We start from the raw sequence: 21,386 nt of genomic DNA on the forward strand, positions 1-21,386 counted from the left end.
CTGTTCCGGCCTCACTGTGCGGAGAACTTTTGTGTCAGGGATCTCAGAGGGGGTATAAACCTGGATCCCTTGACCTGGTTTGGTCCTATTTGCTACTATAGCCCATTAAACTGGATTTCTTTTTCAGGAAAGCATTAAATTTTTTTTAAAGATAGACAACCCAGACCATTATTCCTCCCCTTCCTGCATCCAGCTAAGTCGTACTCACCTTCCAGATCCTAGCTGGAATATCACCTCCTCCAGGAAGACTTCCTTCTCTAACTCCTGGATGAGGTGTCCCTCCTGTGGGCTCCCACGGCCCCCCATGCTTGCCCATCACAGCCCTTGTTATATTGAATCACAATCAACAGAATCGTGCATCTGCCTCCCTCAGGAGCTGTGAGATCTCAAGGTCAGGGCCCTTGTCTTGTTCGCTGCTGCATCCCCGGCTTAGCATCACAAAAATAAATATTTGTTGAATAAGAACAACACATGTGGTGCCCAGAACTGTGCTAAATATTTTACGTATATCAACTATCTTACTCTTCCTACAAGATGGGTTCTCTGTTAGCCCTAATTTACAGACGGGGAAACAAGAGTGGTCAAGTAACTTGTCCTGGGTCCCAAGTCTGCCTCTCTAGGTAGAAGAATGGAAGTGAGGTGGGCGGGAACCTCGCCTGCTCCAGGGAGGGAGCAAGAGCTGGGAACGGGGTCCGTCTCAAGGCTGAAACATCAGGGTTTCAATTAGTGGTTCTCAACCAGGGCATGGATTTGGCAATATCTGGAGACATGTGGGGTTGTCACATCTGAGGGGAGGGATGCCGCTACCCGGCACCTGGTGGGCAGGGCCAGGGATGCTACTAAACATCTTAAAATGCACAGGATGCCCCCATGACGACTGATCCGCCCAGATGTTAACAGTGCCACAGCTGACAAGGTAGCTCTCACACATACCTACGAGAGTAGACGAATGTATAAACAGAACAACAAAGAAGGTGCCAGAGGGAAGATTTCTGTTCTCTCCACAGATGAGATCCCCTCTGAGGTCCTGGCTCTCAGTCATGGCTGAGGACTGCCCCTGCTTGAATGCCTCCCCGACACTGTGCGATCAGTCCTGAGCGAGATTCAAGGCGGCAAACTGAGACCCAAAGCTCAGCGGCAAGCTTGTGCCCCGGATGGACCAGAAGACCCATGAGGTGGCCTGCAGGGGGCACCTCAAGGTGAGCACGACGACGACCCCTCGGCCAGCCCACCCAATGCTGGGAGGGGACAGTCAGCTGCCAGGCTGCCTGGAAACACGGACGACCTGCACACCTTGTCCGGCTGAGAAATAAGGGACAGTCCTGGCACGTGGCAGGTCCCCCTACACTGTCCCCTCTCTGGGACAATGTCTCCAGCAGGATGTAGCAGCTTTGGGGACGAACGGGCTGGCATCCTCAATTTCCAGTTCATTCCTCTCACCATCATCACACATCTATTAAACATTCAAAAATCTAATCAGTCAAACAAAGACAACACCGTGGACCTCCCAGCGCTCTCCAGCTGCCAGGCATCTCTGTTCCCCTCTGCTCCGTTCCACCCTCCGGCTCCTGTGGCCGCACAGCCATCTCTACTCGGGAGCAGGCTTTCTCCCCAGTCTTAGTCGTCCACCTGGGTAGAGCGCTAATGGTCAGGGACAAGGCCCCCGAAGGCAGGTGCCTCTCGCCACCCCTCACACACTGCCTGGCCCCACGGAGGACAACACAACAGCCGCTGTGATTCCCAAGTGCTCTGTCTGCTGTTATCTCCAGAGTCTACCAGCAGTCCAGGAGGTAGGAGGAACAAGCGCTTTTATACCCATTTCACGGATGAGGAAACTGGGGCTCAGACAGATGGAGACTTTCCTGGGGGAGCAGAGCCCAGGTCTTTCAGCTCCATGGGCCACAATTTTGGAGGAGACCCCAAGTCACCACCTGGGTGTTTCCTTTAGGGACTAGGGTGGTGATGTAAAGCAGGACAGTCTCCTTCCCGATTGTGAAAACCTTTCTCTGGTCGGAGGACTTTGAGAGCCCAGCAGCTGTCTGAGGCTGAGAGGTGAGGTGCTAAGAAACCAGATATTCTCTGATCCTCAGCACAGTTACGCTTAACCCACGAGCACCTTGTGATTCTTGGTTCCCACTCATTGGCTGTGTGACCTTGGCAAGCCATGGACCCTCTCTGAGCTACAGTTTCACCACCCACAAAACGGGAAGAGCAATTTTATTTCATAGGGTTATTATGACGAGCAAGTCCAACATCACTCGCGCGGTGTTTTGATTGTGGCCGCTCTGGGGATGGGCAGCAGTCATAACCCCCGAGGAGGCAGCACAGCCGTCGGAGACCTGAGTGCGAGTTCCCATCCTCATATTCACTGGCTGTGTGACCCCGGGAAGGTCCTCCCTGCCTCCCGGCCTCCAAACCTCAGCCTCCTCATCTATAAAATGGACACAATCCCTGCAGCCTGCTGATGCAGAGTGGGGCTAGGAAGAGCCCCAGGGGACCAGGATACGAGGGCCCTTTGCCTTCTGAGAAGAATTCGGCACAAGAGGGATACTTCTGGAGGTGTGAGGGCAGGGGCCACCAGTGCAGGGGACCCACCAGGGCCCTGCAGGCTCCATCCGCCTTCCTCCCTCTCTTCTGCCGCCCGGTCTGATCTCCTGCAAGGCCCCCTCCCCACCCCCCCACTGGCTCCCCTCCCATCTGTTCCCCTTCCCTAAGGTACAGCAGGGTATGACATGTCCCTGCTGAAACTCAACCTCAGGCTCCTGGTGGGGACCGAGCTCTTCCACACACGGCCCGGCCCTGCTGACCTCCCAGCCCTCTCGCTCCTTCAGCTCCTGTCTCCCCAGCTCTGCAGGGCTTCCTTCAGCACATGCACGTGAAGCTCTCCTCCCCGTGGCCTCCAGCCCCAGCTACTCACTAGAGTCCGCTGGGGAGGCCCGGGCTGCTGCCGGACCTGTGACGTCAGAACCTCTGGGGTGGCGTCGGGCATTAGCATCTTTAAGCTCCGCAGCGGTTCCAACGTGGGACCAGGGCTGGGAACCAGTGCCTTGCAGATGCTCCCGGGGCCGCCCCACTGACCTCTCAGCACACACCCCCGCCCCCTCCAAGGGCGGTTCCACGTTATCTACGTGATTGCACGGTGCATGTGAGGCCAAGGAACCGAGCTGGGTCTACTCGTCACAGCAGCCTTAACACCTAATTTTGAAGGCGTGGACAGCAAACTCCCAAAATGCAATGAATGAAGAGGTGAGTGATCCTAGATTCCAGACACCCCTGCTGCACAGGCTTCTCAGTCACGGAAATCTGCGCCCATTCAGGGCAGGGGCCAGAACACGGGCTGAGTGGGCCCCCTCGAGCATCCTTCCTCACAGCCCGGTAAAATGGATAACACGCATGATCCTGAATCCAAGGCATCGAGAAAGGGCTGGACAGTCACTTCTTCACTGTCAGAAACCCACCATGGTCTGAAGGCACTGAAAGGCAGGGCTGTTCCATTCCTGACCCTTGAGGGTGTCACTTACGTTTCCTCCGGTCCCTTCCTGCGGACCCTGCCCTGAAGGCTCCCCACCATAGTCACGGGGCTCCCCCACCGCCTCCAAGTTCTTGCTGCAGGGCCTCCTCTCAGCAAGCCTCCCTCCCACCTGCCCTATTTGACATTGCAAACACCCTGCCCTGAAACTCCAGCCTCTAGTCCATTTTTCTGTCGTTCTTGTATTTACTGCACCAGCACACTCCGTGTCTACCTAGCTGTTTGTTTCCTGGCTCCATTGGAGGTGTTTTGTCCCTGACGTCCCCCGCACCTAGACCCGTGGCTGGCACACAGTAGGGAGCCTTTCATTATTTGCTGGATGGATGGCGTGTCCACTACCTGCCAGGTGCTTTGCCAAGGAAGCTTTGGTGAATGACACTCACAGAGGTCGTTACCTTTCGCAGTCTGCGTGTGACTCAGTGATGCCTAGAGGGAAAAACTCTCATTTTCAGATGCCAGTGCGAGGCTGAGACTGGGGCCTCTGGGCTCCCAGGCCAGCCACGTTCTCGCTCAGCCCCCAGTGGTTTCTGGTAAAGGAGGCAACCGATACACTGAACTACACACGACAAACAAAACTGAAGGAGCAGGAGGGAAGGCCGGGGTCGGGGAGGAGATGGGGAAAGGTGATGTGGGGAAGGTCCCAGCGCAGGTCCCGAGCAGAGAGAGTGACGCAAGGACCTGGTGAGGATCTAACAGGGTTGGTCTGTCTGCGAGGGGTGTCTGCATGAGCTAATGAGTCACAGGGGAAGGAGGTCAGCACCTCACCTGGAGCTCGCCCTCACTGGGCTCTGGGCAGCTGGGGAGAAGGTGACGTCACGGATCAGGGCCCACACCTGGCCTCTCATCTCGGGGTCGTCCCGGGGACAGGGCATGCTGGGGCCAGGGAGATGAAGTAGTAACAACAAAAACTAAGGAGTGCCTAATAAAAATGAGCAAAGGCTGCCGATCACTGAATAGATCATTTAACGACACGAAAAGGCAATTCACAGAGAAATCCAAAGCTGAGGAATATGCAAAGATGCCTGGCTGCCCTACGACTGTCCAAGAAGAGCAGTTAACACAAGAGGCCGCTGTCACAGGGCAGACGGGGGACAGGTGCCGTATGCGTGTTACCCGCAGGTGAGGGAATGTGAACGGGATGGGGACGCCCCCGGTTCCCTGACACTTGGGCAGGCCGCGCCCACCTGCCCCCACCTCCTGAGAGCATCTTCTCACTTGCCTGGAATGTCAGGGACGTAAGAGGGGGCAGAGGGGAGGGTCTCACGGGCTGAGTGAGGTGGGAGCCAGGCTATCCTTCTGGGCAGCAAGGTGACATGACCTGATGCGGCCGCTGTGTTGGGCACGGATTGCAGGATAGCAAAGAACGGAAATGGGGAGATCAGTTCGTCAAGCAAGAGATGATGGAGGCGGAGGAGGCAGAGAAGTGAGAAGTGGAATCAGGACACATTTTGGAACTGGGTGTCAGGGTTGGGGCAGGGCTGAGACAGTTTAGATGGAGTCCAGGGTGGGACAGTTTGTTTGACCGAGAAGGGGAAGACGGCAGGAGAAGACTTCGTGGGGAGAACCGTTTTGAAAAGATTACATTTGAAATGTTCATTACCCACCCAAGGGAGAAATCAAGAGGGCGGGTTAAATGAAACTGATGAATTTGGGACGGGTCAGCATTTAGGGGGGCTGGACAGGCTCACCCAGGGGAGGGGAGACGGGGGCGGGTCCAGGGACTGAGGATGGGATGCAGAGGGGCAGGGGGTGACGTGAGAGTGGTGTCCACGCTGACATGTATTTCAAGGAAGAGGGAGAATTAACAGTGTCCGACGCTGCCAACTCGTCCAGGAAGACAGAGAACCAGCCACAGTATTTAGCTGCCTAGAGGCTGCTGGTAACCTTAGTAACAGCAGCTTCCAGGACATGGTGGAGACAAATGCCTGAGAGAAGTGAGTTCAAGAGAGATGGGGAGGAGAGGAACTGCAGCAGGGGCTCAGAGAACCCCACCGAGGAGTTTTTAGGTCAAAGGGAGGGGCTGCCAGCTCCGGGACACACTCTCCAGGGTGCGCTCTCCGGGGCTCTGGGGTCCCTCCACACCATGCTGCCTGCCAGGCTGCCCCGGCGGCGTTCTGAGCAGAGACCCTGCCTGCGTCCCCGCCTTCCACCTCTTCCCCTGCGTGAGTCAGGAGGGGCCTCGTGGGATGCAACCCCCAGAGTTGGTTAGGCCACACGGCCGCCGCGGCGTCTTACAAAACTCTCCACAAATTCTGAGAGAGCAAATCATTTGAAGTTGGGTGTCTGATGTTCAGCACTTTTGCAGGAGGCAAGGGAGAGGCAAAGGGCGTGAGAGCCGATGTCAAGGCGAGACAAGCTGAGATAATACTGACGCTCCCTGGAGGTGGGTGAAGCCCCAGGTGGGAGCTCGCGGGAGCCACCTCCTGCTTCCTGGCACCTGCCGCTTCCAGGAACGGTCGGCATCCAAGCAGCCTCCACCTTCTGCTCCAGGGAGGCTCCCTGCACTCAAATGGGACCCCCAGGCTGGGAGTCAGGGGTGGGAGTAGTGATACAGCCCTGGGATGCAGGAGCCCGAACTTCAGCCCTTGAACCACCGATAACGTGCTGTGTGGCCTCCGGAAAATGCCACCACCTCTCTGAGCCAGGGTAGTCTTGCTTGCAAAATGAGGATGTCAAACAAGGAAAAGAAGGGAATGGCATCATTTACATAGGTGCCTACTATACACCGGGAGTTACTGCAGGTGCTTGACTCCCGGAAGCGGGACAGTGATGACCTGCATCTCACAGAGGAGGAGACGGGGGCTCAGAGAGGTGAGGAGGCCCATGTCCACACTCCATCAGCCAACAGGGTGCAGCCGAGATCTGAATCCAAGACCACCTGACACCAAAGCCTGGGCCCCGTCCCAGACACAGTCCCTGTAGTGACGGGGATCAAAAAGCTCTTTTCAATAGTCCAAAAAGCCTGATGGGGTGACCTCTGCCCGCAGAACAGCCGCACAAGCCACCCACGAAGCCAGGAAGCAGTTCTGGGTGGGACCACATCAGCTCAGAGGAGCCCTGGCAGGGGGTCTCAAACCCTGACGCTCACTGGCATCCCCTGGAGACATGAAAACAATCCCTGTGCCCGCTCCACTCCTCAGCCCTACAGATCCTGATTTAGCTGGTTTGGGGTCCAGTCACTGGGAATTTTAAAAGCCAACTTTGAGAGCCACTGGTCTGGATCCACCTACTCAAAGTGTGGTCCGCGGACCAGCATGGGCAGTCCCTGGGGGCTTGTTAGCAATACAGCTACTCAGCCCCCACCTGACCTCCTGAGTCAGAATCTGCATTTTAACAAGACCCCTGGAGAGGCACCTGTGCACTGAAATTGGGGGAGCGTGGGGCTGGGAGAAACCTTCAGCAGAGTCAGGTGCAGGCAGCGTGCTAGGTGGGGGCCTGGTTCTGAAGTCTGGGGCAGGACCCCGTGCCTAGTGAAGTTTTATAGGGAAAGCCTTGGCAATGTGAGGGCTGCGGGGAGGGAAATGAAAGTGGTCCTGAGGGATGGGGCAGAGGTTCGAAACCACTGGCCTGGGCAGTCGCCGTGGTTCCTCAGCTAACGCATGAAGGGTCGGCACCGCGGGCCCTGGTAGCTTAGGTGGTTTTTCCATTTAATGTTCCCTTAACCACGTGAGATGGCTTATTGTGCCCTCTTATGACTGAGGGGACAGTTGCACAGGGAGGTGAAGTAACTCCTTTTAGGTCACAGAGAGGCGTGAATAGAAAGGAAAGAGGGAAAGGAAGAAAGGAAGGCAGGATTCACAGGGATCTGACTCCAGAGCTGAAGTCTGCTCAGCAGGCAGTTTCCTTCCCTCTCATCAGCCCTGGGGGAGGCTCCTGGTTGGCCTCCGTGCATCCAGAAGACCAGTCACATCCCTTCCTCCTGGGGCTTTTACGCCAGGTTCTCAGGTCTTCATGAGTTCCCCAAACCTGTTTGGCTTGAACTCCAAACACCAAGCATGTGACAGCTCGTGACACAAGCCGGTCAACAGGAAGGCTGGCCTGGCTCACGATGACCTTGGCCAAAGGAAGTTTCCCAGCAGGGAGATCCCAGCCGGGGCTGTTTCCAGCCCTGCCAGGACAAGCGAGGGGCAGGGGACCCCAGAGGCCAAGCAAGCAACCCTTCACTCTCAGACAAGGACAACCAACCAGAGCGAGGTGGTCACCTGCTCAAGGTCACACAACAAGTTGTTCTTGGGAAGGAGTGGGGGGGACATGCCTGGTCGCACTGCTTTTTGGGGGACACTGATGATGGAGAGGAATGGCCGTCTGGGGCCCCCATGGACTTGGGCAAAAGCAATCCTGGGAGGCAGGTGCCCTTCTCTGCATGGCCCAGGCGAGGGCACTTCCAGCTCTGCCCCTGCCTCCACCTGCCTGTCTCTCACTGGGGACTCGACCCTGGAGAGCACAGGGTGACTCTATTCACTTCTCACCCACCTGCCCACCTGCCACCAGGCCTGGCACCAGGAGATGCTCAGAGAAGGTTCCCTGAACAATAAGTGGCAAACCAGGAGCCGGGCTCCCAATGTGGCCCAAGCCCAACCGTGCCCGGCTGTGTCTCTCCAAGACCAAATCATCCAAGGCAGCAGCTTCCCGGAAGATTACTCTCACCACCAAGGCCCCACTCAAACCAGGGTCCCCAACAGACCCTCCCCGCTCCACTTGGTGCAGCACGTCTGGAGAACGTCACACCTGCAGGAGAAGTCACAGCCTGTGAGGTACAAACTGGGGGTGAGGAGCCCTGGCTGGAGCGAGGAGTGACCCCCTCGGGCAGACCCAGCTCTGCCCTTGGCTGTGTCTCTGCCCCTCACTGCCCTTCTCCCTGGGACCCACTTGGTTCTAGCCCAGATGCTGGCCCTTCTCTTTCCCTCCAACTGAGCCGAAACGGTCTGCTTTCTTCAAAAGGAAACTTCTAAGAACAGGGGGGAAGCCAAAAAGAAAACAGAAACAAATACAAGCGTGACAAGACCGATGGATGCATAGAAAACAGATTCCCAACTTGAGACAGAAAGGGACTGATGGGCCTCCCACGAAGTCCAGATGGGAAAGCTCTTTTAAATGACAAAATTCTATAAGGACACTAAGATTTAATTATTACAAACACTCCATCTTTTAAAGTTGTCTTAGGCCAAAGAAGTTAAGCTCCAGGGAGTTGCTGGGCCTGAGAGTCTCAGAAGCCCTATGGGGCATCTGCCCTGATGACAGGATTTCTAGAACTTGATGTCTGGTGCCCCTCCAAGGATGCCAGTGAGAAGAGATGGCTGCCTTGATGGAAAGCCTTGTGGGAGCTCAGAGGGCTCTTTGCTACCCAAGGCGTCTAGACCAGTCTGTCCTGGGAGGCCTGGGCGTGCCTGGCTGGCAGGGCATCCCAGACGCAGGGCTGGCACAGCTACACGAAAGACACACTTGCTATGCGCCTGAACCGGGTGTGAGTCAGCGGGTGACAAGGCTGACCAAAGGGCAGGGGCGCCGTGGGCCGTGGGCCTGGAGGCCTCTTCCTCGAGGGTGCAGGGGATTGGATACAGAGGCTGCCCCTGTACCTCCTCCCCATCCCTGCCCCGAGATCCCCAAAGCCCTCACCCTGAATCCCAGCTGAGCTCAAACAGGTTGTCAGGTGGCCATGGCTGGGACAGTTCACCCTTTTTTTTACAGAGCGGGAGACAGAGGCGGCCTGTAGATGCTAAATGACTTGGCCCCAGGTCGCCTGATTCCACCCTGGGCTGCTCGGGGCCTCACCAGGATCTTGAAGTCCTTTTGGTTTGGAAACCGTTCACTTGCAGAGGCCTCTCAAACAGGCTCCCTCCCTGCAGGGGACAGACAGCGCCCAGCCAGACACTCCTGGGGAACCCACTGACTCACAGCCAGGCGGTGGCAGGCGTGGAGTGAAACCCCTCCTAATTTTCCTTCCTTGTTACCAGCATTTCCCAAACCGGGTTTGGTGGAAGGTTTGCCCAGATGTTGCACGGGTCGCCCTCATTACCACGCGCGTCACAGCAGCTAGCGTTTCCGTGCTGACCACACGTGGAGCACGGTGCCCACTGCCTGACGTGGAATAACAAACGGCGTCTCCACAAGACCTCTGTGAGATGGGTACCGCTGCAGGGGACGCACGAGGAACAAAGGCACAGAGGTTCGGCAGCTTGCGCAACAACACACAGCTGGCAAGAAGCAGAGGGAGGGTGGAAGCCGGAGCCATTTATTTACTCCAGAGCACGGGCTCATGCAGTGAGACATGTCTCTGCAGGATTTCTGAGAGTTTCATGTGCCCACAGGCAGTGTAAATTCCCAAGAAGAGGACACAGGCTGTCATTTACCCCATTTATCTGATAACTATGTATTGACCGACTGCTCTGTACCAGGTACCGTGGGGGCACAGTGGCGTGCCGAGCAGACGTGATCTCTGAAAGCACAATGACAATTCTGCAAGGGGATTGCATGGGCTACGCTGAGCCTCAGGGGGTACCCTTTAAGCACTCAAAAAAAAATTTTTTTTTAATTTAGTCTTTTTGGACAGAAAATTTCTAAGATCAGCCATATGAAGCAACGCGTCCTGAATCTGATTTAGCATTCTCTTTGGGAGCCAGATTTCCAATTCTGCACACGTACACGTGGCGTCACGAGCCGACAGGGAGAGGCGTCCTCCGGCCTATTAAAGTGGGTCAGCCTTCTTGCCCACATCCTAAACAAGACCAGGCATTCCCGTGATTATCAGTACTGATCATCAAGCACCTGTTATACACCTGACCCCGTGCTAGGCACTGGGGATATAGCAGTAAAGCAAACAGATCTGGTCTCTAGAACACTGGGGCGTGTATTCTAGAAGGGGAAGGTAGTTACTTGCATAATACATAAATAAATACAAAATTACAAAGTGTGATTAGCAGGAAGGAAGAAAAACAGGCTACCAGAGCTCAGAACAAGGGACTTGACCGCAGAAACACCGTGTAAACAGTGTGTGTGTGTGTGTGTGTGTGTGTGTGTGTGTGTGTGTGTGTGTCTTCGTGTTCTGTGGAACGTATGGAACACATTTTGGTTTTGGCTTCACTTTACCGTGTTGTCCTTTGCTTTACTTCATTTGGGGGTGGGAGGGACGGGAAGGAAAAGAAAGCACAGAACGTGTAACTTACTTTACCCCCAGAAAGAAAAGAGACAGGATTTCTAGAAGGGGTCATTTCTGTCTCTGAAGCCCACTCCTCGGGGATGGAGAGGGCATTGTTAACCACCTATCCTCACCCCCAAATCTCTCCCGCCCTCTTTGTTGTGCCTGAGTCTCAAGGCAAGTTATACACAAGGGGATCTGGGGAGTTTGCAAATGGGAACAGGACTGGGGTAAGAGTTCATCGATTCTCTTCCTCAGGCCTTTTTCTGAACCGTGAACAACAGATCTGGTTACACGGGGTCTCGTACTTGTTACAGGAAGCTGGTCGGAGAGTTTGTGAGCATTTGAGGACCAGCCTTGCATTTTCACGGGGTCTCCTTGGCTTGCTGCAGATGGTTTTTCAGGTGGAAACAGCCCACCACCTGGAGGAGTGGCAGCAAAGTCGGGGATGATTGTGGTGTGTCTACCTGGATAAGTCAAGGGGGCCATTTCCAGCAGCGCTGCAGGCCCCAAAACATTCTATGATGGTGAAGAGGAAAGCTACTTAGAAGTGCAAAGCACAGAGTGCCTACTCAAGTCCAGGGGAGGAGCCTTCAGCCCACGAAGGTCCCCTCCATCCGATGTCACAGCTGTCCCATTCACACCTCAGCCCAGGACACTGCCAGGGCTCTTCCAAATCTCTCCAGCCTCTCACACTAGAGCTCCCCCAGCCTCAATTCTTGGGCTGCTTCTCTTTAGCTGCACTCACTCCCTTGGGGAGGCCAACCTCATGGTGTTCAGTATCATGTGCACTCTGAAGACTCCCACATTTACATTTCCACCTGGGTCCCTTCCTCTGAAGCTCAAACCTGTGTATTCAGCTACCCTCCCCATGAGTGTCTAATGGCAGCTCCAACTTAACACACCCCGAACTGAATTTCCAGCACACACGTACCCCACAAACTGGCTCCATCACCTCATCACTGAATGGCAACTCCATCCATCTGGGTGAGGAGGAGGCAGAAACACGTCATCATCCTTGATTCCTCTCTTTCATCCAATCCTCAGCAAATCTTGTGGCTCTACCCTCAAAAGACATCCAGAATTCCACTGCTACTCGCCAACCCCACTGCTACGCTCCAGTCCAACTACCATCATGTCTCACCTGGGTTACTGTGTTCACCTCCTAGTCTGTATTTCTATTCTTGGGCCCGTTCAGCCTATTCTTAACACATCAGCCAGACTGATTCTTTTAAAAGGCAAGTCACACCATATTATTCCTCCCCTCAAAACCCTGCAATGAATCGCACTCACTCAGGATAAAAGCAAAGTCTTCCCAAGGGCTGCAAGAGCCAATATAAATTGGCCCCTCGTTACCTCCCTGACCTCATCTCCTAGTCCTCGCCCCGGCCTGGCTCCCCTGAGCGCACCAGGGATGCTTCCACCTCAGGACCTTTGCACTTGCCATTCCCTCTGTTTTCATCCCCTGTGTCCACGGGGTTGCTTCCCCTCTCCCTCCCCCACCACCCTCATTTCTCTCTCTCTCTCTCTCTATATATATATATATAGTCCCTTTACAGTCAGGCTACATTTACATGGTAGCCCCCATTTTCACGTTCGTAGTCTCTACTCCCCCTTCCCTGTTTTACTTCTCTCCACAGCATTCACCATCTGACATTCTATATAGTTAGTTACTTGCTTGTTCATTGTCAGTCTCCCCCCACTAGGATGTGAGTTCCATGAGGGTGGGGAATTGTGTCGGTTTTGCTCACTGTTACACCCTCCCGAACAGTGCCTGGCACGTGACAGCAGGCGCTGGTCCCAAGTTGAGTGTATGAGTGAATACATGAATGAAGGAAGGATCAAGATCTACAGTCTTTCTTGACTAAATCACACCCAGAATGCATCATCTAGTTATTGTTTTCCACTTATTGTTTCAAGTGGGGCACGAACTTAAGAAAGTTTTAAGAGCAATTTAAGTGCAACATGTTTCTATGTCTTTATGTGAATTTTTCTTTGTTTCTCACCCACACCTAACTGGACAGCAGTTTTTAAGCAAAATACTATGAGCCTTTCTACGCATTCAACTTGTTTTTCATAAACAACTCTGTTCATATTTCATCAGTTTGGATATTCAATTAACTCATACACGTACAATAATAAATACTGGCATATTTGTTATTATGTTTATTATAAACATGATTACGTTAATATTATTATTAAACGTTATCAAAATAGTGTCATAAACAGGTTTGGGAACAAATACAACTGACTGTTGGCTGCATTTAACTTGACTGCAGGGCACCAAGGGCGTGGCTATTCCCTGTGTCACTGGGGGGGTGAGGGGCATCCAGGAACATGGCAGGTTGGTTAAACGAAAACCAGCTGAGCCTCGACTGTATTTCATTTTATCCACAGTGGGTATTCTAACAACAGTTCAGAAAGATTTCTGGTACCACCCCACCCTCCCAGGCCCTGCCCTCTGCAAAATGCTCTCACGCCAATTATTCCTTAGGCCATGGTGAACACGCGGACTTGATGGTTGGGTGAATGTGTAAATGGGAGACCTCTGTGTTTCCTTCGTCAAATGCTTGTGTGCAGCCCTTTGACTCCGTCGTTGGCTGGATCCCATTACGCAGCAGCTCTGACTCACGGGCGCGATGGAGAAACTGCCCAGGTGAGTGAGATGCGCCATGAGTCCAGTTTGGGCAACAGCCGTGTTCGGCGCAGCCCAGTCAAGTGCGTGTGGCATCGTGAAATCAATCAGCATTTAGGCTCTACGAGGGAGGCGTTCCTCATTTTGAGCAAAAATAAGAAAACACGGAAGGGAAGCCATCCACGGCCATGTATTTGGGAGGCTCTACGAGAGAGGACTCCTTGGTAGATGTCAGGAAGTAAAGCTGGAGACAGAGGGAGGACGGCCCTATTTTCAGAGCCAAAAGCTGGGGGAAAGGATTTAAAAATGTGAAGGAGTATTTGGATTGTCCTACCTCACGAAGGTCAGGATGCTGGGTTATAATCGCAGACAGGCTGTGTGTGCACAGGTGTAGACTGGGGCAGGGGGCGGGAGGCGTGGAGATATAATTTCACCAATACCTTTGGTTAACAAGCTGTAGCGCGCAATTCCCTTCTGGTCTCTATTGGTTTACTGAAGGGCTTTCACTACACATTCTTTACCTTGAGGACCATGCCCCCAGGCAGCAACCCTTAAAGACCAATTGTAATTAACTATCCACCAAATAACCGAGTTTTTCTTTCAACCTGATTTTAATTGATCATTTACTTATCCAAATTGATGCTCTCTATTCAGCTGCTAACAATGAATTGCCCCCCAAATACACATTTGAAGCCCTAAAGTCATAAGGTGGGGTCAGATCAGAGGTCACTGAAGTGGAGTGGTAGCTTTGGCTCCATTATTCCCGGAGGTTTCTTCCTTTCTTTTTATTCCACAGATACTAAGTACCTACTGTGTGCTGGGTGCTGCAGTAGGTGCTGGGGTAGAGTGAACGCACACCAACAGGGCACTGTGCGATACCAGGCGTGTCCTAGTGAATGACCTAAGGTCATATAGTCCCCTCAAAAAGATGCACAAAGAGCAACAATGGACAAGGCAGGGAATCCTCAAGTCCACCTTGGCTCTGACACTCAGAAGTGACCCTAACTCTTGAGCGACCCTGGCTCATCTGTCACAGCATGGTTATATACAAGCGAAGTGTTCTGAGAATTGAAAAATGTTATGAATATATGAAAGAGACTGTTAATAAGCAAAGGAAAATAATTTAAAATGAAGACCGGAAGCAAATAAAAATGATGGTATGTGGTGACACACCATGTCATTTTTTTTTTCCCCTTTATAAGAACCAAAAGGGAACTCTGAAGTCTGGGTAAGACTCACTGGAGAAGCTGATAAAAATGAAGATTTCAAAGACCCACTCCCAGAGCTGATGGTTTAGTAGGTCTGAAATTCTTAAGAAGCCTCCCAGGTGGTTTTTTGATGCAGGTGGTCCACTAACATCCTGGTGAGATAATCCAAACTAGGGTCCCTTCACACACCTGGGAACACAGACAGGAAATGCACTTCCTCAGGCTGAAATTAACAATACCTACTAGACCAGCAAACTAGTCTCCCCTCTAAGCACCTGCCCAACATGATTCAGGACATCACCTTAATACAACACCTGCTGCTGGCTGGCACCAATCGGCTGTATCTGTAATTTTTTAGTTTTAAGGACATAAAAACATATCGGAGTCTACATGTCAATTATAGTATCTGACACCAATTTATTTAGGTGCATCAAAAGAGTCGGCTCCTGCGTGAAGGCAAAGTTATCGTAGACTTCTTCTCACCAGACTCACTCGTAACATTCAAAGGAGCCTAAACGTGAATGAAGAAGATAGGAGGATAAAACACCTATAAGCCTATGCGTTGGCTATAAGAGAAATTCTAAAAAACTTCTGGAGGAATACTACGAATGAAAGAGGAAAATCCAATCCACGAGCAGGTCCAGCAGCCTGGGAGGCAAGTACTGCGATGGAACCAACCTCCAGGCATTTCCTTACAGATTCAACCACTTTCGAGCACTTGGCACCGAATGAAATATTTATCCCAAATACAGATTACAGGGCAGAGGTATCGGGGAAAGCGAAGCAGACTATTCTGTTTCAGAATTAAGGTGCCTCCCCGGGCGACAAACCTTTGCTGAGGAAGTAACCGTGTGCATCATCACCCAAACTTTCCTTTTATTCTCTCCACATGTAGAACATGTGCTTTGGGAGCTTAAAAGCAAGCGAGCAGTCTATACATGTGTGTTACACTGAACTCGCCCCTCTCTGCAGTGCACTTTGCTTACAAGGGAGGTCCCTGGGTATTCTCAGGCCCTAGCGCTTCTTTACTTATGTATCGTATCAATAGGACCCCTCCCTGGCTTCCTAGCTCACAGACGATTATCAGAAGCCTAGCAGAAGGCTGCCAGGGAGTACAGACAGTATCCATAAATAATAGATGAAAAAGGAGATGGTGAGAAGCACATCCTTCTCCAAAAATACTTAAGCCGCATCTCAAGCTTCTGGATCCTGTATGCCTGAACTCCGAGGGTGTCACTTCGCCACAACAAAGTATGAAATTGATGGTCACCTTGAGCCTTCCAGGAAAGGTGAAATTATGTCCCGTGTACCTTTTAAAAGCAAGGGAAGTAGCAGATACGTTAGACCTCAGACAGCAAACGCCTGTGCAACACAGCCATTGCCCTTCCTGCGTCCAAGGCGGACACCGGGCACTCGGCCCGGCCTGTATCCCCGAAGGGGACCCCGCCTGGGAATCCAGCTCACAGCTGCTCCCCTTGCACAAATGGAAACCGACTTGCCAACCAACCATGGCTTGGAAAGACTATGAAAACAGAAAGAAAAAAAAAAAAGAACAAAAAAGTTCACACCAGGGAACAAGGTTTAATGCTCTGGATGAGTCAGTATCTGGATCTGCTCCCTTCCTAACGACGCTGGTAGGTGAGATGGCTCGTCACACTGGCCTGGCTGAAACCATGCAGTGTGGTCTCCCAAGAACACACGAATTGGACTCGACCAGGAAGGACCAAGACCTGTGTTCACCTCCAGCATACGTTTTAATTCCTTCGGATCAGCTGGGCTTCCCCGGGCAACTACATACTAACAGGCCACGTCTCCCCGCTTCTTCAAGGTGGTGAACCAGGCACGAACTCACTCCCCGATCTGTGGGTGAGGGGCAGGAGAGACTCCCAATTCAGAAACGGAGCCAGGCTGCTGGACTTGTTTCCGGGCTCCCCTTTTACTAGCTATGACCTCAAGCAAATTCCTTAACCTCTGTGCTGCACTCTCCCCATCTGTAAAATGGGAGAACATAAAAGTATTGTATTTCATAGCGCTGTTGCAATGATTAAATGGGGCAGTATGTGTAAAGCCCTGAAAACAGTGGCTAGTAAGAGCTTTAAAACATCAGTGACCATTCTTATATTATTATTTCAATGAACCGGGGTCCCTTGTTTAAGTGCTCATGGTTTCACAGAGCTAAGGAAGTGTCTTCTTCTGAACCTAGCTTAAAAAATTTACATTTTGACTTTGAAATTCAAAACCAAGAGAAATAAAGTTATATGGAAAGACGACAGAATAAGAATTAATCGTCTCTTTTTCTTGTTGTGATTTGAAAACTGATTTCCTGTTTTATGGCTTTCTCCTTATTTGATGGGAGAAAGGGAGCGCTATGGTCAGCATATGAACAGCACAGGCCTGGCTGAAACACAGCAAAGGGCCCTGTGGGTCACTGGCAGCAGAACCAGGGCTTGTGGACGCTCGAGCTCCTCCTCTCTGGGCGGAGGCAAGAGACGATGAAGGAAGGTTCCGGCCACCGTGATCTGTGTGGCCACGAAATCTCATACGTGGCAAAAGTCAGCTCTGAGCAGCAGACGTAACTGTGAATCAGATTCACACTGAGACTCAAGAGGACACCTTTCCATGGCCACAGCAGCACACACCAGGGCAGGCACATCTGCAGTCTTCACAACCGTCCTTCCTGGTCAGATAGGTTGTTACTGTCACTTACAGAAAGGAAAGCCGGGGCTCGGAAAGGTTAAGTGACTTGCCCCATATTACAAAGCTAGTAAGTGGTAAAGCCAGGATTCAAATATTTTATTCAGCAAGTTATTTATTGAGCGGCTACTACGCGGCAGGCACTGTGGGAGACGCTGGAAATGCAGCAGTGAACAAAATGAAGTTCCCGCCCAGGGAGAACTTCCATTCTAGGAGGGGGAACATTTAATAAACCTCCCCGACAAGTCGAGAACAGAACGTACGGATGAGTGAAGTCCCTCCAAGAACAGGAGAGCAGAGTGAGGAGATGCAGAGGGACGAACAAGGGCAGTCCTTCAGATCGGATGGTCGGGATAGATGGCTGATCAGCTGCTCCGGGTGTAGGGCCAATCAGTGCCCTTACCTACATCCCAATGCCTGAAATGAAGTCACAGCAAAACCCTGAGGCGCCCCAGGCTCATTCACTTTGCCTGGGCCCAGACAGAGGGCTAAGACCATCCTGGAAGCCTTTGGGAGTGTTTCTAAGATTCTGAAAAAAGTTCTATTCTCCCAAAAGACAGTAACCACCATTCTCTGAAACTAACATAAACTGAGGTTTGTCATTTTCCATGAAGGAATCTTTTTTTTTCCTTCTGGGCCTCTGAACGCATGAGCAGTTTCTTCTGCAGCCTCTTCCAGAAGTTCCTCAGCGATCATCACCGTCCACGTTCTGGCTCTTTCCACCGAGGACGGTTACTACACCCTGCCGGTTTCCTCAGCGGGCCTCCCTGGCGCTATCGCTGTGAAACTCGAGCCCCGGTCACTAGACAGTGGTCACTGACCGTCCCCACCACCGCCACCAGAGTCATCAGCTCCTGAGTCCTCACTGGGAACACACGTCCCCTCCTCTAGCCCGACCGCTCCCATAACCAGGGCCTGGGGCTCAGCCAGCAGCGCGCCCCACCTCAGTGACAAACGGAACCCAGGGAATTAAAACTGAGGTGGCTGGGAGTTCAAGGCCAGGGTTTATTCCCAGTATGCTACCCAACCCCTCTACAGCAGGACCCCGTTGTGGGTGATGACATCAGCACTGATCACTTGGGGGACACGGTCACTACGTCAAACCCAAGGGCACGGTGAATTAGGTTGTTTCACATGGCAGCAAAGAGCATGGCTCTGGAGTCAGGTGGCCGGGTTTGGGGTCCCCATTTACAGCTGTGGGACATAATGCAGGTGCCGTGGTCTCTTTCAGACTCGGTCAATTTGTCTGTACATGGGGACAACTGCTCTCCCTCAAGCGGTGGGAGGGCCTCCGAGGAGTTAGTGCCCAGTGGGCAGGGACAGCCAAGGGCAGCCTCGGCTCCTCCGCGGTGGCCAGCTGCACCCCAGGGTCCTCTGAAAACCCTCGTACACAGGACAGAGTCCATCAGATCTACAGACCAACACCTTCACGGCCCAGACTGATCATTAAAGATGTTTTCTGAATGGCTGACCGACTGAATCACTACAGGAGAATGCGCCTGAATTCGCAGGTCCAATAATAGCTTGGAAATAGAAGCCATCTGAAAATGTGCCTAAACTCGAGCTGGGTTGGCAAGGATTGGATGTGATTATAAAAAGCAAGTGAGAAGAGAATGTTACTGCAAGGAAAATTAAATCCATATGAGTTTTAAATAACTTCATTCCAACAGAGAGTATTAAAATGTTGTGTTTTTGGCAAGTATTAAATACTAAAACAAATGCAATTTTAAATTGAAATTCTACTTTAACTTAAAAAATTAAAACTGCCACAATTGTATCCTAAGGCCTAAATCCCCTTCTATTATTAACTTACCTGTGAAACAAATTGCAGGTCTTTTAAAAAATGTTTTCTACTTAAAATTTGTATCTAGATTTCATGCTAAGACTCAGCAGTTACCCAAGCAGAGCTCTGTATTATGCAGCAGGCTCCCATCTAAACACTGATACGGAAATGTTCTCAGCTTAAATACGTTCTGATTCAGGACATAAACCGATACTTTAAAATCTACCTGTAGCTTTCTGTCATGACTGAAGTAACACCCCACTGAGTAACTCCGGGAGCACCTATCAAGGAATTTTCAAAACCGTCCGCTGTCTGGCTTCCTGCTGTGGATTATAAGCTGGACACAAGAAGGTACACTTAGGCACAAACTTCTCCCATTCAAGGCTTATGTTCTCTGAACCACCCACCTGAATTTCAGCTCGTTTTCTGTAAGAGACAGTGGAAAAGGAATCCAGCTGGTCCAAGCGAGGCAGAAAACAGAAGCTCATACAAATCCTATCACCCCAATGGTTCGGCAAGTTTACTCTAGTAAGTGTATCCAAGCCCCTTTTAATGGCTCATGACTGAATGTAACTTTTGCCAACGGCTAATAATTTAACGCAGCATCGCGATGCTTTTTCCAATTCTTATTCTTCATCCAGAAAGTAAATAAAACCTACACGCACCCTCCAGGCTCTAATCCTATACTTTAAAAGTAACTTACTTTTGGCAGAAACTTAACCTTTCATTCTGCACGCAACAGACTATGTGCTGAGGTGGCAGGGCAAGCCCCGACAGACTTTGGTTTTGGCCCAACAGGTCAAGGTTCTTAAGTCACATCTGAGGATCCTCGTGGTGACCACTTCCAGAATCAAAGCATATTATTATCATGTGCTTGATTTCTATTAAACAGAGTTTTGTTGACTAATCAGACTGATCTACAAAGCCAGTTGAACCTGAAAGGTCTATGATGGAGGTAGAAGCATGTCCCACAGTTAAAAGAGTGAACTAGATGTGAATGTTCCCAGGCAGCTCCATACTAATCAACAGTCCTGCTGCACCAGGAAGAAGCCTTACCGAGAAGGGATGATTCTACTTGTTCACCAATGCCAGGAAAGCCCTCACTAGAGAAGATATCAAGGTCTGTATCCTACATCTAGAGAAAATGAAGCTTTCAAAAAAGAAACTACAAAAATGATCAATAGGGTGGTACAGCTTGGAGGCAGTTCAAATCCCAGCCTTCCACTTGAGAACCGTGTGACCTCTGCACAAAAATCGTTTCCCCCTGGGTCTGTTTCCCCATCTGTAAACGATACCGGCCTCGGGGTTATCGTCAAGTTTGAAAAACGCTTTGCACAGTACCTCGCACACAGAAAGCACCTGAGAGCTATGTCAGGTTCACCCCCAGAGCTTAACAGATCGTTTCCAACACCTCTTGGAGAAGCAGCAGCACGAGGGAGGGCGGTGGGAGAACCGAAGGGCCCGGTGTGGCCTGGGCGGGGTGGTGCAGGGGTACAGGTGGGCCCTTGGGCGGTACCAAACAGGACTCCAGGCATTTGCCTGAAGGGATCGGCCAATGGGCAGCTTCACATTTTCCCTACATCACACCCACTCGAACCTCAAGTTCTGTTCCTCTCAACTTTTTTTTTTTTTGATATTTTAGTCTATAAAGAATTTCAATGGTAATATGGATGTCATCCTTCTCACCAACCTGGATTTTTTTTTTTTCTTTAATCCTACAGCAGGGTGACTGTAAATGTTGTGGCACTTGAGGCTCAAATGAGAACACTCAAGTACTTTAGCAATTAAGAGCTACACACATGCGTTATGATTTATCCCACATAAATTCTGAAGTTCTTCAGTGTGCAATGAAATTACCTGGTGTGGGCGTGGGGATACTTTAGGTGTCCAAAAAAATGACAGAAATGGCAAACCGCTTTCCTTAACCATCGGCCTGGTTTTTGGACTACTTTAAATGTGGCCTTTATATCCGAGTTAACCTTTTCCTCACCCACCTGTACTTAAAGGATATAAGTCAATCGATTCAAAGTGAGGCCTGATATCAAATCAAAATCGACAGAAATAAAATATCGAATGCATTGAGATATAATTTTAGAAGAGTCGCATTAACGTAAGTATTAAAAGTCAGCAGTTATCTAGATATCTGCCCTCAAATATTAAGGTAGAAGCATCTTCTTGACCACCCAGCCTTGGGAGAACTGTGACACAGTGAGGGAGGTTTTGGATATGAAGTGTTTAAAAAAAAAAAAAAAAAAAGGCACCACGCAAATATAAGCTTCACAAAGGCTGGGACTTTGGTCCACTGATGTAACCTAATTACCTCAGTAGGTGCTCGATAAATTAATGTGATTTTTGTAAAAACATTTTGCTAGAAAGTACCTGTAACATCCAAACGAAAATAG

General features: G+C 51.2%; 1 protein-coding gene across 5 annotated transcripts in view; it reads right to left on the reverse strand.

The window, feature by feature from the left end:
* PRDM2 (PR/SET domain 2) overlaps positions 1 to 21,386 on the reverse strand; it is a 118,463-nt gene that overhangs the window by 8,009 nt on the left and 89,068 nt on the right. The window lies entirely within an intron of this gene.

The sequence above is a fragment of the Balaenoptera physalus genome (assembly GCF_965194825.1).
Source record: "Balaenoptera physalus genome assembly, chromosome: 1".
Classification (NCBI taxonomy): Eukaryota; Metazoa; Chordata; class Mammalia; order Artiodactyla; family Balaenopteridae; genus Balaenoptera; species Balaenoptera physalus.